Source organism: Chaetodon auriga, chromosome 2 (assembly GCF_051107435.1).
Source record: "Chaetodon auriga isolate fChaAug3 chromosome 2, fChaAug3.hap1, whole genome shotgun sequence".
Lineage (NCBI taxonomy): Eukaryota > Metazoa > Chordata > Actinopteri > Chaetodontiformes > Chaetodontidae > Chaetodon > Chaetodon auriga.
Window position 1 is genome coordinate 9,477,544 of NC_135075.1, and position 18,355 is coordinate 9,495,898.

The 18,355-nt window shown below is 40.1% G+C and overlaps 1 protein-coding gene across 1 annotated transcript in view; it reads left to right on the forward strand.

Moving 5' to 3' along the window:
- The first annotated feature begins 11,079 nt into the window (after positions 1-11,079).
- cntn6 (contactin 6) overlaps positions 11,080-18,355 on the forward strand; it is a 99,470-nt gene continuing 92,194 nt past the window's right edge. Inside the window, exon 1 of the mRNA XM_076752980.1 lies at positions 11,080-11,178. The gene's annotated coding sequence lies outside the window, so the exon portion shown is untranslated. The remainder of the gene's footprint in view (positions 11,179-18,355) is intronic.

Genomic DNA, 18,355 nt, shown 5'->3' on the forward strand with positions numbered 1-18,355 from the left:
TGTGTCTTTGTAATTGTGTATCTCACTGCTGATACCAGGCTTGTGCCCAGTGAATCATTAATTTGGGTAAATTGTGCAGGTACAAGTTGGATTCCTACTGTCCCTTGGTCACCCTTATTCTATATCAGACTGGAAGTCTATTTTCTGCCCCATATCAATTTTTCATATGAAGCCATTTGTCCTTAGGGGACGAATGTCATCCCAACACTGGATCCTGAGTTTTCACCTGTCCCCACGGCACTCCACTGGCATTTCCTGGACACTGAATGACATGAGGGAAATGACTTGGTTGTACTTATTCTTACTTAAAAACTTGTCCTACTTCTATCTGACACAGTCCTGATTCTTTGAACAATTGGGCTGCTTTGAGTTCTCAAAAACATTTCACCCACGCTGGGGTTTTCAGAACACACTTACCCTGCATAACAATCATCTCAGAGCTTTTTTTTCCTCTCTCTCTTTTTCATTCAGTTGACCCTATATAGAGCAACATGAATGAGTTTTTGTGGCACCTGATTATCAACCTGCTTGATGAGTCTGGGCTTTGCCTCCCGCCCATAGTCACTTTAGAAAAAACGAGTGAGGCTTGCTCCAGATGGCCATGCCCTTTAGAAGTCTCTCTCTTTCCTGTAATGGAGCAAGTTGGCTCTTACTCCCCAGACTGGGATCAGTCCAGGCGGCTGCTGTTAATGAGGTGTTCCCTCCTCTGTCATGCTGGGGTTTCTGGCTCGGCGTATACCTTGCTTCTGTTTTATCTGTCCGTGTTTCAGCATGGGATCAGACAGGGGGAATTGGGAAGCAGGTTGGCGCCATGAAACTAGGAGCTTCAGTCTGTCGCATACATGCCATATAAATGGCTAATATGCTAACCTAACTGTATCTACACACAGCACTATATGACAGTTTTTAGAGTTCATCTGAAGAGCAGCCAATCTCCACATTAAGTTTAGAATATACTACAATGCATTTATGCTGGAAGACTTGGTATTGTTGAGTGCCTCAGTACTAAACTGATGCAATTTATTTGTCTTTCTACCGATAACACAGAGTGACTATGTTCTTCTTGTGTTGATTTAATTCAGACTTGTCATGGAAATGAGGCCAGGAGGGAAGCTCACTCTGGAAATGAGGCCTTTATCAAATGCCAGGTAAGGGACACATGCATGGCAACAATATCAATTGACAGTGTACGCCAAGAAAATATGGGCAAGTTCTCCTACCTTGGAAGTCACCTCTCCTCAAGGACAGACATTGACAGCAAGGTATTTCGTCACATCTGGTGGGCCAGTGGGGCCTTTGCAAAGTTTGCTGGTTTACAATGCTGTTTTCTTTCCCACACTTTTATATGCTGCACAGACTTGGACTACTTACAGTAGATATATGAGTTCTGGAGACCTTCCACGCCAATGACAAATCCTGTGAATCAACTGCAAAGAGAAGCAGACTAACACCAGTGTTCTCGAGGAAGCAAATATTAACAGAATTAAGACAATCATTATTTAACACTAGCTGAGATGGGCATGCCATGTAATACAAAAGCCTGACACACACCTCCCAAAACAGGTCCTCTACTCGGAAATAAATGCTGGCCAATGAGCACATGGAGGCATTTCAAGGATTACACATGAACAGCTCTTAAAGGAGCCACTTTGCATGAAGTCAAGTCCTTGAGTCAAGCAGCAGCAAGGACAGGAAAGAGTCCCCACCAAAAAGACTCTCCTTCCTTCAAATTCAAGCTCGTCAAATCAATACTTGCACTGCAAAAAAGTTTGGCTTCCAGAATTGGCCTCTTCAGCCATCTGACTCATAGGATCATTAAACTGGACTTGGTGGAGTTAGCATTAGGCAAAAGCACCCGTATGCGTAAATATAGCCTCACAAAGCTGCTAGTGTGGCTGTAAACTCTCATGATGTTTCTACACAGGAAGTATTTCAGCTGCCTTTTTCAGTCATCTGTCTCACGTATGTCTGATAGAACAGATGCACTTATACTTTAATCAATCCAGATGTCTTCACAAGGCACAGAACGGCTCGCGCATTACATTTGTGCTAAACGCAACTGAATGTGTATTTTTACTCGGGTGACATACTGCTTACGCTATGCCTCTTGTTTAGACACGTCTGCCTTTAGGTGTTGTTTCGATGACACGACAGGTTTTTCTGCCTACTTCTCTGGATTAGTCGTTAGAGCTTATTACAAAGATTTTTATTGTTCTCAATGAGGGCTTAAATGAATGACCTTCAGTAGCATTCAAAAAAGCTACTTTGCCCAATGTGGCACAAGACTTATTAACATTATTATTAGCACCATTACAAAGAAAATGTGCATAGAAGTAAATCTGTTATGGGCTTAAAAATCCACTCAACTGTTCTCTGGAGCGATTGCTAAGGACACCCCCGGATGCAAACCAAAAGGACAACTGATACTGCTAGCAAGGAACAGCCCACACAGTAAAATTAAAAAAAAAAACAACACAACTATTATTACACATTTATAGCAATCACATGCTGTTAAGTCAAGGTTGCATTAAATTCTTTATGTTGTTATGTGTTCTTCCTCAGGCAGATTATCTAAGGGCCCTGATCACAGATGCTCAGTCACCTGTTGTGTTTAATGTAGACGCAGGAGTGGAAATCAGTCTGAAGATCTATGGCTGTGCTTCAGAAGGAACACTTAGAGGAAATCTCCCTCTCCCAGTGTGCTTTCTCTCCTGCCCAGAGATGCCTCACTGATACTCTGGGGGTGGCATGTCAGACGAGAAAGCAGAGACACATCAACATAGCTTTTCATGAAAAAATGATGCATTGTCCATCACCTTTGAATCTGGAACAGAACATGCTGCACGCTCCTATAAAGCCTGGGACTGCATGTGTCCCACTGTCTCCACTGACTTGGTTCACATAAAATATGAATATACAGTAAATGTACAGTGCACGTGTAGTTACTGGATGCACCATTAAAAATGGCAATAGAAGCAATTATATTTCAACTTTGTTCTCACATTAATTTAGTGTGTATGGATTTTTCCAGTAAATTGAGACCGTATGCAATGAATCACTCCTCACCACTACAGTATGTACTAGAATTAAGCCTCTTGACTTTTTTTTTTTTTTTTTTAATACAATATGAATAACAGTTTAATCAAAAAATAGCTGTTTCCCTCTGGCCAAACTAAAGGTGAATTATTTATGCTCGTGCTTTCTATTAATGCTCACATTTTACTCCAATTATACTTAGAACAGAGTTTAGCTTAAACATTTATGTACATTATGCATTCACTAAATCACAAATCTTACAGGTCTGTCTGACCAGACTAAATATTTGCAATGCTTTATGAATGGTTTCAGCTTTCCTGATACTATAAACAAGAGATGACCACTGCAGCAAACAAAGTGCGTTTTATTAGGCACCATGTCTCGTCTGTGGTTCGATAAAAGTGGGTCAAAAACCCATGTTTGCTCCCTTCCTTCACACATGAAGACCCTTCTCCCCGAAGAGACAATTAGAGAGAGAAACCTGTGTTTCCTCAGCAGGCAAATAAAATTTCAGACATGTAATAAGACAAAAGTGTCACTTAAGGCAACAGTAGAATCCACCACAGGCACATTACCAAGCGGTTTTCTGATTAAAGCTGCAGCAGCTATCATAATTTGACAAATGGTGGTGGGGTTTTATACAATCAGAGTCATTATGTTCCTTTCCAGTTGCACATCTGTTTATAGAAAATGCACTCGTGATCATCTTTAAATGTAGCTTTTGAATTTGGCGGAGGGTGCAGTAAAGGCTGATAACAGCTTGGAGTGAAAGTATGAGAAGACTCTGTCTCTGCGGGTTTTATCTGCCAGCATAGACTCTCCTCCGGTCCCCCGTGAAGCAATTTGTTGAGGCAGCACATAAATTACACAGCCAGGCTTGGGTGTCACTTATTGCAGACAGGTCAGACCCTGATTGAAAGGTTCAGATATAAAAAAAACATCTTTGATTTGTCTCTTTTCTCTGAAATGTTACTCACACTGAGTGGGAGGAAATGCTGTGAATCATTATCAACAGCCACAGTGTATAGCAAGGAGGACTCTGGATGTGTGCACCTCATCAGTGACGTCAGACAAGCAGGAGTCTGGTAATAGTACACACAAACAAAAATCATAGATGGGGTTTGCCAAATGTGGAATCATCACAGGACGATACCTGCTGTATTTGACAAGCAAATGTTTAGCTACTATTGTCTAAGAAGAGTGAGTGTGGTTGAATTAGCAGCTTGCTTATGGTACGGTTTGATGTACATTGCTGATCATCAACAGCTCTCTTAACTTCATCATGTGAGGCTGCGGGGGACTCACTCCAACTCAGAGACGTAAATGAAATAATCCTTCATTCATTTCCTGTTACCAGTCTTCATCAGTATAATTTATTATTTAGATTTTATTTTGTTTAAAAATTTTCCCTGTATTTTAATTTCTGCACTTTTTATGTCTTTGACTTTTTTCATTTCTCATTTTACTTGTGTGATTTTATTTTGTACATATTGTGTGAGCATTGTTGAAGGGAGCCAGAAAACATGTTTCACTGGCTGCTTCACTGTCATTGTTCTGCATTTGACAAATAAAGAACATAACTTGAAAAAACAGCAAATCCTCAAAACATTGAAGCAACATAATATTATTAGTAACAGGAAGCAACACTATACTAATAGTGTCTAATTTATGACTTAGGTATGAATTCAAGAAGGGGATGTTGTCATGGACCCAAAGCTAACACAATAAATGGCTAGCAAGCTAACATGTACTTGTTAGCAGCTTTTTACTGTATTTTGCTGACTGAACTGTTGACATTAAACGTTGTACAGTTTATGTATATGAGTCTTTAAAGCTGCATTAATGGATTTTTCTCTCTTCGAGTGAGCACAACAAGCTGTAAACAGAACACACTGACGTATTATCCCCTTGTTATAGAGAAAGTGATAGCAAACAGTTGCCTATTACTACTGAGCAAAGCAACACCAGCACTCATTCGGAGTCGTGTGCCGTCCACCTGATTAATGTTTTGGTCACCGTCTCCTGAAGGAAATATCTGTCTCTTTGGCAGCTGAATGCTCTGTTATGTTCAACAGCTAGTCACTAAAAAAGTGTGACTGACTGCTGCTCGGTGCTGGGCAGATAATGTACAGTTTATCAGAGCTCTTTTTCCTGAAAACAGCTGACCGCCATGACTGGAGACAATGCAGTGAATCAAAACAGCAAATGACAGAAAGAGGTTGAAAAACTGCAGTTTTGTTCTGAGTGAGAATTTTCACCTTACATATAGTCATTTGACCCATTGTTCATATGAAAATATCAATTAACAGAGCTTTAAAGAGTTTTCAGTATTCTAGTGACTACATGTTTTTCTAACATAGATTAAAAAGATGGATGCAATTATTAACAATATCTGTGTCACAAAATCAAACCAGCTGGGAGCCAGCGATCACAAAATGTAATAGATATTCGGTGAGACCACAAGCATGACACAGAGCAGCTTATACTGTACTGAAGATTAGAATTATATAATAATCATTGTAAATGTAGTGTGGAGCATGCACACTGAGGGCGATAGGTGAGTCTGTAAGTCACAGATTCTGTTTTAAGCGCTCAATAATCAAATGAAATTACACATTGCATTGTAATTGCACACTTCTTTGTTATGGACCAGTGAGTTGAGGAAAACAGAATGGTGTAAACTCTGCTGGGGCTTGTGGTTCACACATTAAAGTGGTTGGGAACATAGATCTTTGCCCTTCATGTTTTCTATTTAACCCTTGCTGAATGAATGTGATTATGCAAACGACAATACGATATCAAAAGGCAGCTGTCTCATTTTCTCCTCACAGTTAGTCGATGAGGTTTGGTTGAAATTCAGGACTAAACTGTCCTCTATATTGTAACAGCACCGCACTGAACGACAAGCTCGCTGTCTGGAATATAATAGGTCTCTGCTGCCGGGATAAAACAAAAGCTGACATTAATTGTTTCTGTCTGGCACACAGCAGTTCAAACAGCACATACACATATGTAAATACAGACAAAAGCATTCTCGCAGTGTATTGATACCAGTCACTAATGGTATGCTATGGCACATTCACACCAAACATGTGCCATAAGAGGAGAAGAGATTTCTTCAGACTCTGTTCATCAGATTGATTTATTTCAAGTGTGAGGTTTAAATGCATGTCTCAGCAAATAATGAATGAGATGTCTAAGAATGAGCCTCAGTCCTCCTCCATGAGAACTATGGTGCTGTTTGTTGTGTGGGAGCTCAATCCGTCTCACTACAAAACAACCCTGTCTTCTAAAAATGACTCTTACATGCTGCTTAATGCTTTCGCCTTACATTTTGAAGTAAACCTTTATTGCTGTGTGGACTGTGTTCTGGGCAGTGTTAAGAACGACACACAAAGTGCGCTCTTTCAATATGTAACCAGCGAGACGAGCTTTCCTTGGTCAAGTGCTTTGTGTTGTCTCACCTCAGCCGTGTTAAAAGAACAGTTTGTCATTTGCGGAAATGTGCTCATTCACCTTCTTGCCACGAGTTAGATGATAAGACTGATTTCACTCGTGTCTATGTGGTGGATATGAAGCTAATGCCAACAGCTGATAAGCTTATCGTAGCAAAAAGGCGGAAGCAGCTTGCCTGGCTTTATCCAGAGGTTAAAATATCTGCCTTACCAAATCACTAATTGACACGTATCTTGTTTATTTAATCCATGCAGAAGAAGGCGGGGGGGGGGGGGGTTACTTTATATCCTGTCTCCAAGCCAGGAGCAGTACCTTTCTGGAGTCTCCACTGGTTCCCAATGACAACACTACAGAAAGACCCCCTCGTCTTCCTGTAGTGTTGAACCACCTTGTTAACCTCAGTTTTGCACATTCATCGTGTAATTTAACCCTTATGTGGTGTTCGGGTCAAATTGACCCGTTTCAAATTTTTACAAAAAGAAAAATGATACAAAGATACAACATTTTGACCTGAAACCCCATGGCCTTGGCTTATTTTATGTGAAGAACATGTGAAAGAAAAAAAAAAATTGACTTGACATGATACAAGACCCCTACACATTTATGTCCTTCATAGGATGTTCGGGTCAATTTGACCCGCATGCATACAATGCCTGACAGACAGACTGACACACACACTAACACACACACACACACACACACACACAAACATACACACACACACCCACACAAACATACACACACACACGCACACACACACACACACACAAAATACAGGTTTTCCCGCTCTTTTTCAGACAAATAGACAGACAACAGACAGAGAGACAGACAGGCAGACAGACACACACACACACAAACACACACACACACACACACACACACACACACACACACAATACAGGTTTTCCCGCTCTTTTTACCCTCTGAAGCATTGGAACCTGGGAAAATTTTCTCTTACTGTACCAGATGTATCATACATCATAGGTCAGTTCACCCACAATCTCCACCAGCAGTATGAGCCACAGATTGTCTGCTCAGAGGGCCTTGGAGCTTATTATGTTAGCTGCTAACATAATAAGGATGGTAAACACACACTGAAGATCTGTGCATCATGTGTTGTTTAGACACACTTACTTCATGTTGTGACACAGACCACATGCAGCAAATGCAAAAAGTACATCTGTAGTACACACAGACTACGTTTACATGCAGTCAATATTCGGGTTATGGTCAATATTCCGGTTTCTGAAACATCCCGGTACTTTCTACCGTCTACAAAAGACATGATATTCATGTCTTTCACCACACTTACGAGGTGACTTATCTCCTCCTCGAGACTCCTTGCGAATAGAACATGCGCAGAACACAAATTAATGTTCCGTTCGATGGGGATATTCCAATAGGCGTATACACGACCAGATATTCGGGTTAGAAAAGGAGTAACCCAGGGGTCATATTCGGGTTTTTAAAAACCCGAATATGAGCATATTCTGATGAAAATCAATTGAGAATATAAGTTTAAAACAAAAAACATCAATGAAAACATTGTTTCATTTCATTTTTTCATAGATAAGCATAAATACCACCCAAGGCTTTATTATAGTGGACTTTATCACAAAAAAACGAATGACACTTCCACTGTTAAATGTTATCTAGCAGAGATTAATTGAAAACATTTATCATGTATGTTATCTATATTACTTGGAATTGAGATAAAGACAATATATGTTGGAGTTTTTTTCTGTTAATTTTTATTTTTGTATTTCTTTTAAAACCAACAATAATGTCCCGGGTCAATTTGACCCGAACAGTACCAGAGGGTCCAAAAAGTGAACATAACACAAGGGTTAAGAGACAAAAAAGATCTTTACTGATACCATCCAGATGTTGCCATCAAAATACATCTGCAGTCATGACCATATCGAGTGTTGTCTTTTTACATTTATGACTTGACAGTATATCAACCCAAAAGGTACACTGTTGTGTGAAGTGTGAAGTTGTACAAATGGCAGTCACATATTTTTGTCTCTCATCACCACCAAAATTTCTATGTGGCAGGCTAAAGGCTCACCAGGCCTCTTTTTTCTGAGACCATGTGATGTTTTTACAGGACCTGGTTTGCCTTAATTTTTGCGTGGTGAACGTAGCGCAATAAATTATCTAACTATAAGTCAACTTCTAAAAGTATGGTTTGGACCAAAGTAAAAGTCTAAGGCCAAGAAGAGTCTTAAACTAAGTTTATGCAACTGACTTTGTTAAGAAGGAAAACTGAACATGCTTCTGACAGGCAATGAAAAATGTCACATTCACACTGCAAGGATTGAAACCATTTATAATATTATTGAGCTCTGCAACACTTACCCAGGTTGTTCAATATGTGGAATTTCATATTGTAACACTTGGTGTCCCACCGGATTAGGTAGTAATTACATGAAATGAATACTTTAATTATGTAGACGCTGCTGATAACTGCATATTTGCCCTTGGTGTAGTTCGTATTCCTGGATCCTGCACACATTCTCCACAGATCATGAAACTGAAATCCACCCTCGCCACTTCCTTTCTATTTTGGTGGGGGGGGGCTGGAATTTCACAAGGGAGTTGATTATATTGATAATGATGTGCATACTGCTGGAGCACCTTCCTCTGGGATTTGTCCTTACATGAATGGCCCCTGGAGTTATCATGTGTAACGATAATGACTTTTCTCTCTTTCTGCTGACTTACTGTCCAATGTCCTCAGAATGAGGGCAGAAACCAAATTCCTGCTCTCGGTCTGGACAAAGAGAAAACCCCTGCAAAAATGTGTCATATCTCAGGTTTCTATCGCTATTCTCTTGTTTGACCTGATGGTACAACAATAATAGAATTTGACCAAAGCCCCCCAGAGTGCAGATTTTGAGAGGACTGCTGCATTTTCATTTAGAAGACAGTCCCAGTTATTTCTATGTACAGAAAGGCATTCTGGGTTTCCTTAACATCCTGAACATGAAACCTACCAAACCAGGAAGTGCTTGGTCCCAACAGTGTGTGATGACCAAACAGATTTTATTTCTACATCAATGTATCTCAAGCTCTTACAAAAAGAGCTTCATTTAAGCAGCTGTTTACCACTCAGAACTCATAATTCATCTTTATGTTAACACGGGGTTGCAAGGGCATTAACCTCTCTTTCAGTTCTCGCATGTTTTTAATTATCCTGAGTGCTTTTAATTTACTTACTTTTATGTATTTTTTTTTCTACCCAGAACTCAATCAAAAAAAAAAGGTGAAGCTCAAAGTCATTACCTTGGTTGAATAGAGGAGAAGTACAAATAAATTAATCAAATTTAAGCTACAGGCAGGAATCTCTGAAAGCTTTGACACCAGTGGATGAGGTGCAGCACCCTCATTTCAGTCTGGATCCAGAGTGAAAAGGACTGTCAGACAGAGTAATATGCAATATTTAGTTCATTAAAGGTAAGAAGGGTTGGAATATTTGATGTCTGATAATTGACTTTACATTGATTATTTTTATGACTATGATATTTCATATTCCAAATATCCCTCAAAAATGTATTTTTAAGCTTTTTAATAAAATTAAGCTTTTGTATTCCTACTCCAATTTTTGGGTCAACAATGACCTGTATTCATTTCCTATAGGCAATTATAATGATCTTCATCCTTATCACTTACTTTTGTCAAGTATATACAGTACTGACTGTGCACAACATCTCACTTATCACCTTGTTCTCCACAGCAACACAATTTTAGATTTGATACATGAATGTGAGACTCTCTCACCGCTCTCATGGCCAGATTTTTAGCCTGCAGCAGGCAGCTGTTTTCAGAGAAAAAGCTCTAAAAACCCACTGCACACTACCTGCTCAGCACCAAACAGCAGACAGACACAGTTGGACAGTAACTGGTGAACATAGTGGAGCATTTAGCAGCTAAAGAGCCAGATATTTCCCCCAGGAGTTGGTAGAGACCAAAGACAGAGCTAAAAGAGAGGAAATATAGGAATTACATTTGTCATGTCAGAGACCTGACTCTGAAATGATAATGTCGTTCCAACTGCTGGATGTGGAAATATCATTTAAATAGGTTGAAGATATGTTATTACTGCGTTCATAACTTGTTTCCAATGCCCCCGTGTGGCCAAAAAAAACCAAAAAAAAAACTGTTATCACAAGCAACCACTGTAGCATAACTGAGAGGTCGTGTAGGATTTTGAGTTTGATAATTTGATAGTGATGGAAGAGTGAATGTTCCAACAATAAGCTATGCAAGAGAAAAATGCAAAAATGAACCAAAAACAAATAGCCTACCAAAAAAAAAAAAAAAAAAAAAAAAAAAAAAGACATGGACATCAGTCTCACATGCTGCTGTCTATTTCACAATTCTCATTTACATATCATACTGTAGAACATTGCCACCATAAAACACACAGGCCACCAAATACTATAAAGAGATGAAAAACAATGCTTAAATTAGAAGCCCTGGTGATGAGGAGGAACAGTTGGAAAGAGTTTGATATCAGGGGGGTGGTCTCGTTGTCCTTTATTGGCGTGGAAAAAAACGCTCTTTGGAGTTCAGTGCTGGACGTGCAGCGGTCCTTTCATCCACAGTGCAGCCTGTGTGACTCGGCGCTCCGCCCGACACGCTCTCTCCTCTGCTCACTGTCGTGTCTCCTCTCCTGAACAGGTAAGGCATCCGTCAAAGTTATTGTGCTATGCAATAGTGTGCGATCTTTGTGCAGTTGAGTGTGCATCCTGCCTGCCTCCACGTTACAACGCGCAGATAATTCACTGCCTTTCCTTTCCATGCACTGACACAGGTACTGTGCGACTGTGTAGAAGGTGATGATCCCCTTTGATGCTTTATTTTCCATCTGTCTCCGTTTGTAAAGAAAGTTAAAGCAGTGTTTTCCGTGCAGGAGTGAAACATCGTGATCCTTGGCGCATTCTGCCAGGCTGCAGCGCACAGTTGAAATAAGAGCGATTTTGCATTTTGCCCGCGTTGTGGAGAGAGGTTATCGTCAATACAAGAATTAGTTTTCAGGATGAGCATGAGGTGTGCAGATATTTGCAGAGGACGGCGGTAAAGGTTGAAGTGAAGTGCGCCTTTTCTTTCCCACATTTCATCAGTGTTTAGCTGATCAGGATGAAGCGGGAGACACCTGCAGCGACAGATCAGAGGATGAACGGGGGCTTTCTCAAACTGTTTGACATGGACTGCTCTGGCATTTGTCTCCTCTATTATTTTGAAAAATATCCTGAGAAATGTATTTATATCTGCAGGCGCACATTTGGAAGCCAAGTAACCCAAGTCTAAAATGTCTTAAACATGACAAGTGATGACCTTGATAATAAATTGTGTAAACGCTTACAGGGTGACAGAATCGTGCCCACCTACAGTTTTTCATCTAGCGACTGAGTGTGTGTGTGTGTGTGTCTGTGTGTGTCCTGGATGTACTTGCAGTTCTCTGATGTTTATCTCATATTTGAATTGCTGTAGCCAATAGGTCTCTCACCTCCTCCTTCAGATGTCTTGATGCATTCATATGAGATTGACTGTGTTTTTGTGCTGAGATACAAGCATCATTAGAGGGAAAATTACCCCCCACACACATTCACGCTCCACACCACACACACTCACTCACCCCTTTCCCACCCAGGAAGCTACTACAGCATAATAAATATGCCATTAGCCATTTTCATTCAAATGCAGTCCCCCCAAATTGTATTCAATGATCACACTCCTCTGTCACTTAGTCCAGTGAAATGATGATTAATATGCCACTTTGTGGCTTAATTTCTAAGCACTGACTTAATAAACCTGCCACGTTCATGTAGCCTTGTCGATTACTCTCAGGAGGGTCATCTAGAGAATACATATGGGCCCCTTCACGTCCTCATCACCACATAATGACAGAGGCAGGCAGACTTTGGCCACCAGGCTCCCTTCATTAAAAAACGGAGACGATCCAACGTGTACACGTTTCAAGACAGTGTAGCTTTATTCTTGTTCCTCGAGGAATGCAGTGTAGTCTGCATAAAATACAGCTGATACGACAACATGCAGTTCAGTCTGTCTGTGAGCCTGCACTTTGCATTCTCACTGTCTGCAAAATGAGCATGTAAGCAATGTTCCCCAATTTAGGGTCTAGGAACTTCCAGGTGTGCTTCAGGGTGTTTCTGAGGAACCTCAGCAAAATGGGAACTCATTTAATCCACCATTGTTTCGCTCAGTAGAGTTAAGATACGATAAGATAAAACTTCATTGATCCCACGCCGGGGAAATTAAGTTGTTACAGCCAGCACAGTATTAATTAAATAAATAGACAAAAACAGTGGCATAAAAAGGTCAAGATAAAAAGGATACAGGATAAAAAAAACTAAAAAACTATCTCGTGGAGTTGAACACAATCACAAGTTTGAAAGGTTTTAAAAATGTGATTTTACACAGAAAGTCCTCTCTGGGTGATTACATTAAATAACTTTGTGTTGTTTACTTTGTTTATTTTGGAGGACGACACAAAGACATGCTGTCAGTGCACTCCCTCACATTTCAGAATATAAACCATGTTTTATGGGTTATCATCTCACGTTGCCTGGGCAATCTGGGTTTTTACTCAACAGCAGCAGTCTGAACAGGTAGGCAGTGCGGGCTGAAGGCTAATCTTCACAGGGGTGATAGAGATAACAGTGATGTATGGAGCGGATGGGGTGGTTTAACACCCAGAGCTGACTGTTGTCTACCGGGGTCAGGTCTGTGATACCCGAGTACACCGTCAGCCAGCTCCTCTCATGCCTGGGATTTGGCAGTCTTAATAGCTGCAGGTGGATACCAGCAGAGGCTGCCTCTATATTCACAGCCTGCAGAAGCCTTGATGAATGCTGTGTTGCTGCTCAGGCATCTGTCAGTCGCTTCTGCTCTCCAAGTAAAATACTTCCTTGGCCACCAGCCAGACAGGCAGCCAGTGGATACTGTGACATGGTTATGCTGGATTTTACTGTTATATTTCACCATTAAACTGATGGCTGTGTTTTGGGAGAAGACCTCTACTGTACCATGGCGTGAGGTATATGGCTGCATGATGGAAATATAGAAGTCATGATCGTGCATGTGAATAAAAAGCTAGGCTTAGACAGTACATTGAAGTTAGTTTTTATATTAACAATTAAATCAGTGTGTTGTGAATGGGGTCTCTTGCGGTGGAGAACAGAAAGGTAACAGAGAATGATCACCAGTGAATGTGTTCCCCTCAACTCCACAGAGCTTTTCACTGTATTTTATCTAATTCTTTTGGCTTTGTCTTCATAAGAGTTTGTTCCAGTCTCACCACTCTCATCAATCCAGTTTACAACAGCAGACAGTTGCTTTCAGCAAAAAGCTACAAATGGCGGACAAAGTCAGTGACTAGCTAGTTTCTGAACATTTAGCACATAAGCATTTAGAGACTATAGAGGCAGAAGTTGGTAGAAACAAAAACCAAGCTAAAAAGAGAGTAAAGTTTGAGCTTTTATTTTGCCAGCTGGCTGGACTCTGTGTGTGCTGGATGTGTACACTGCTGTAAATTGCAATAGGTTGTTGCAGTCACGTGATGTTATATTCAGACAGAGGGGCCTGAAGTGAAAACTGCAATTTACGAGATGAAGGAAAGTTCTTGCTGGGCAAGTTTAGATGAAATTCACGAGAAAGGTAGAAACAGAAAATTAGAACGTATACCACTGAGGCCACATCAACTTTATAAAGTGATCATACGTAAGTGTTGTATGTAAAATTAATGCAGGTTTAAGGGTGTGTGTTTATCTGATAAAAATATAAATGAGATGTCACTGACGCCCTATTATACATTGTGCATTTTTGAAAATCATGAATTTGGCAACATGATATGGCCATATCAGCATGACACAGTAACACTGTAAGTCAATATAATATTAGGCTATTGCTCATCCCCACTACACATGTTATGCATGCTATGGATCTCATTTTCTCCTGACACTTGATTATATTTGTTATCAGTGATCTTCAACCAATAATAATGCAATATTTCTTATTAGTAGTCAGACGCAGATGTGGTCTTCCAAATGTAGCCGAGTACAAATCCGTTATCTTCTGTCATATTGCTCGTATTGCTTTGAAATTGAGGTAATTTGTACTATTTAGAAAAAACTAAACCTATAGGTTTATTATGCCTCCTCAGTCTTGTTGTCTGGAGGAACATCAGATTTTTCTGTGACATCCCCGGGCCAGGAGGGAGGATATTGATCAGTGTGGCCAGATCACACCTAAGAGGCCCCACAGGCTCTAGATTAAAAGTAATTTTTCCTTATTAGAAATAACCTTTGGGTCAAAGAGGCTCTGGTTATTTAATGAAAGAATGCACACCAGAGACCGCATACGATATTTGATGTTATCATTTAATTTGATTGCTTTCAGTTCAAGATGAATCCACAGAGGAAATGTGATTATTACGGTGTGATTATTGATTGTCTTTTATCTGACAGCGTGCAAAGTGTTTGAAGGTGTCATTTAAAAGAATCAGTTTGATAACTGAACTAACTAAAATGCTAACAGCCAAACATTTGATGGGCTGCTAAAATGTTCTGAGCTGTCTTATATTATGTATTTGGTCAGGAGCTTAATGTGGTGTTACTGTACTATTTGAGACCAACTTTGGAGATACTTTAAGAGAGGCATCGTATAAAAAGTTACATAAAAAACAAGTATTACAGTATTGACTTTTTCTTTTTTACATTGTTCATCCAGTCTAATAAACTATGTTGTATCTGATACAGCTTTATAATTTTGGGTTACACTCATCACCCCTTTATTGTGATGAAGGGTTACTTCTAAGGCAGCAACTAATGACTATTTTCATTATCAGTCAATCAGTCATTTTGCTTGATTAATTAACTCATAGTTTCATCTTTTATAGAGACAAATACCCATCACAGTTTCCCAAAGATCCCAAAGGAACCTCTTCAGATGTCTTGTTTTGTCAAACCGAGAACCCAAAACCCAAAGATATTCAATTAATCATGATTTCAAGCAAAAAGCAGTAAATCTTCACATTTCAGGAGCAGGAAGTGGAAAGAAAATGTTTGCTATTCTTCTCCTTTCTCTCTTTCTGACTATATTTATCTCTAACAGCTCATTCAGGAACAAAAAAAAGTTAATTTAACAGTATAAACTTTGATCTGATCAAGCGTCCCAATACATTTGTAAAGCCTTCAAGGTGTGCTGACCCTAAAACACACTGATATGTCTGTAATTCACTGGAGAGATTTTCTGACCCTAAATGATCCAAAACGTTTTCATAGTCCGACAATAATTTAAGGTAAAAAAAATCCCTTAAAATTACAGGTATTGGTATCAGTATTGGCTTTAAAAACCTACATACCCCACATCAGTCCAGACCAATGTTGCAGTTGGTGATTTGTCAACTTTCTGTTAATAGCGAGTTAGATTAATGAAAGTGTTCAGCTGTGCTGCTCCAGCCACTGTAGTCAGGTGAGATTCAGAGGGAGGCTGAAGGTGCAGTGTGAGGACATGTGGTGGGGCTGCAGGAGACCAGGTGAGCAGGACAGAGTGGTGACCTTCACTCTCTGATAGAGGCTGACAGAAGCTTGATGGAGCCTGTGCAGCCAAAATCATGTTGAATTATTTCTGACATGCACCTGCAAGAAATCTTAAAGCCCAGGGAGCGGCATTTTACACCCTAGTATTGGAATTAATGAAAGAACCTGACCAGCAGCCATAACCAGTGTTGCCTGGAAACAAACCAGCAGCTCAGTTGCTTGATACCAAAGTTCTCCTTATCAGCTGTTGAGTCCAGCAGTACAGCGAAGTCGACCTGCGCGGTGCAACGTGTAAACTGTTCACACCTTGGTTTGATTTGTTGTTTGCTTTTCTCAGCAGAATCGTTACCTTTGGGTGATCTGCCTTTGTCTAATGCTCTCTGGCAGAAGAAGCCCAGCTTATGAATAAATCAGAGCCCTCACTTTCTCTGCTTTGAAGGATAGCGAATGGAATTACCATGTACTGTACCATACTGAACTGGGAGCTACTTTCATCTTTTTTTTTTTTTTTTTTTTCCCTCCCTTGTGCTAAAAATAGTCCCAACTGCTGCAAAGTGCTGTCTATACATTGCCTCAGTAAACGAATACACAATTTCATAAATAATTCCTGTTTGTGTTGTTGTTTTCCACAAGTCTTCCAATTAATTATTCATATAAACCTGGTTGTGAACCCATCGCTTATTGTATCAGGATTTTGAAAAAAAGAGAAAAAAAAAAAGCTTAATTGTTTATCTCTTATGTAAGATGGCCACCTTCACTCAGTGGTCACCCATGATTTAAGCCTAATCTTCTTAGCTGTGCAACATATTTGTCTTTGGAAAGCAGCAGATTGTTTTTCTCTCAGATATTTCCCAAGAAATATATATCATCTGTCAACAGGGTGATTTGTTTTGAAGACTGTTTGTCAGGAAGCAGATTGTAACTGTAACAGTCTCTGCGTTTGTTTAGATATTTTTGAACCTCTGTACTCGTGCCAGTATTCCAGATTTAGATTTTTATAGTAATGTCTAAGCCTATAGCCGTAGTCCAGTGCAGGATTACCAAAGCAATATTCAAAGTAAACAACTGCAGACTCGCAAAAATAATTTATGGAAAAGAAGCGTTATCCACAGCTTCAATAAAGTACAGATATTTGGTATCAGCACAAACCACCAATATGCCACAGTGAAGTTTGGAAAACAGGCTTTTCAAGCAGACTCTGAGGTGTGAGGGAACGATGACTGAGGATAATACCTCAGAAAGGAGACGGGAGTTCGGGCTTAGTTTCCTCTAACAAATCCTCTGTTGCCCGGCGTCGCTAACACATTAGTGGTGGTGCACGTTTTCAAAAACAGACTCCGCTTCCAGTCGGGCAACACCTGCACAACACTGATAGAAAGCCTGTAATATGAACCCGTCACACAGACGCTTTGCAAACTCCTACACAGATGATATTCATAACAGGTGGAATATCAGCTCATCACTGGAATGGAAATCTCAAAAATGTGTTTTTGGGGGAATCGCGCATGTCTGCCCAAGTCTTCCAAAAGCACTCTGAATGATGTTTGGATTTTTGGAGGGTAACAGACTAAAAAAAGATTGCCAGTTGGTTAGGAAGATAAAAACTTGACTTGCATGGAGTCTTTATCCCAAACGAGGACATACTGGACTTAGTGCGGAATGCTGTGCAGTCTTTATAGCAGCTTTGTGCCTTAGAGCAATGTATGGATTTTACTATCTGGAAAAGGGAGCTTCTGTCTGTGATAGGAGTGCATATTTTATCCCTTGCCTTCACATCATTTTCTTGCCAATATATGCAGCTAATAGTTCGCCATGCAGAATGTGACTCTAAGTACATTTACAGGAGCCATTTGACTCTACAGCAGCAGCTCTGAGCCTTTGTTGGAAGTATTTTTTTTTTACGTCTTTCATACAAACTGAGTTACATGGTTGTCACATGAAAAGAATGACTACCGGAGTGATCGGCAGTCATTTATCCAGCCACCCTCTCATACACAAAGACATCGCTTGCGGTAATTGTTATTCTTTATGGATTGCATGTTATTGAAATTCAAAGCTGAGATGAGAACAATGTCAGCCAGGAGTGCCCTGGAGAGGTCTTCCCACTGCCTGTTGGTTCCTGTTTGTCTTTAGGAGACACTTGTGTTGCTTCATTGCTGCTCTCCACCTTGAGGTCACATCACACAAACATGAATGTTTCATACAGTTGTCTGACTGTCCTCTTATTTCTATCAAAACATGCAATTCAATGCTGTTACACATTTATCGTAGCAATTCTGCAGCAGTGCTCCTTG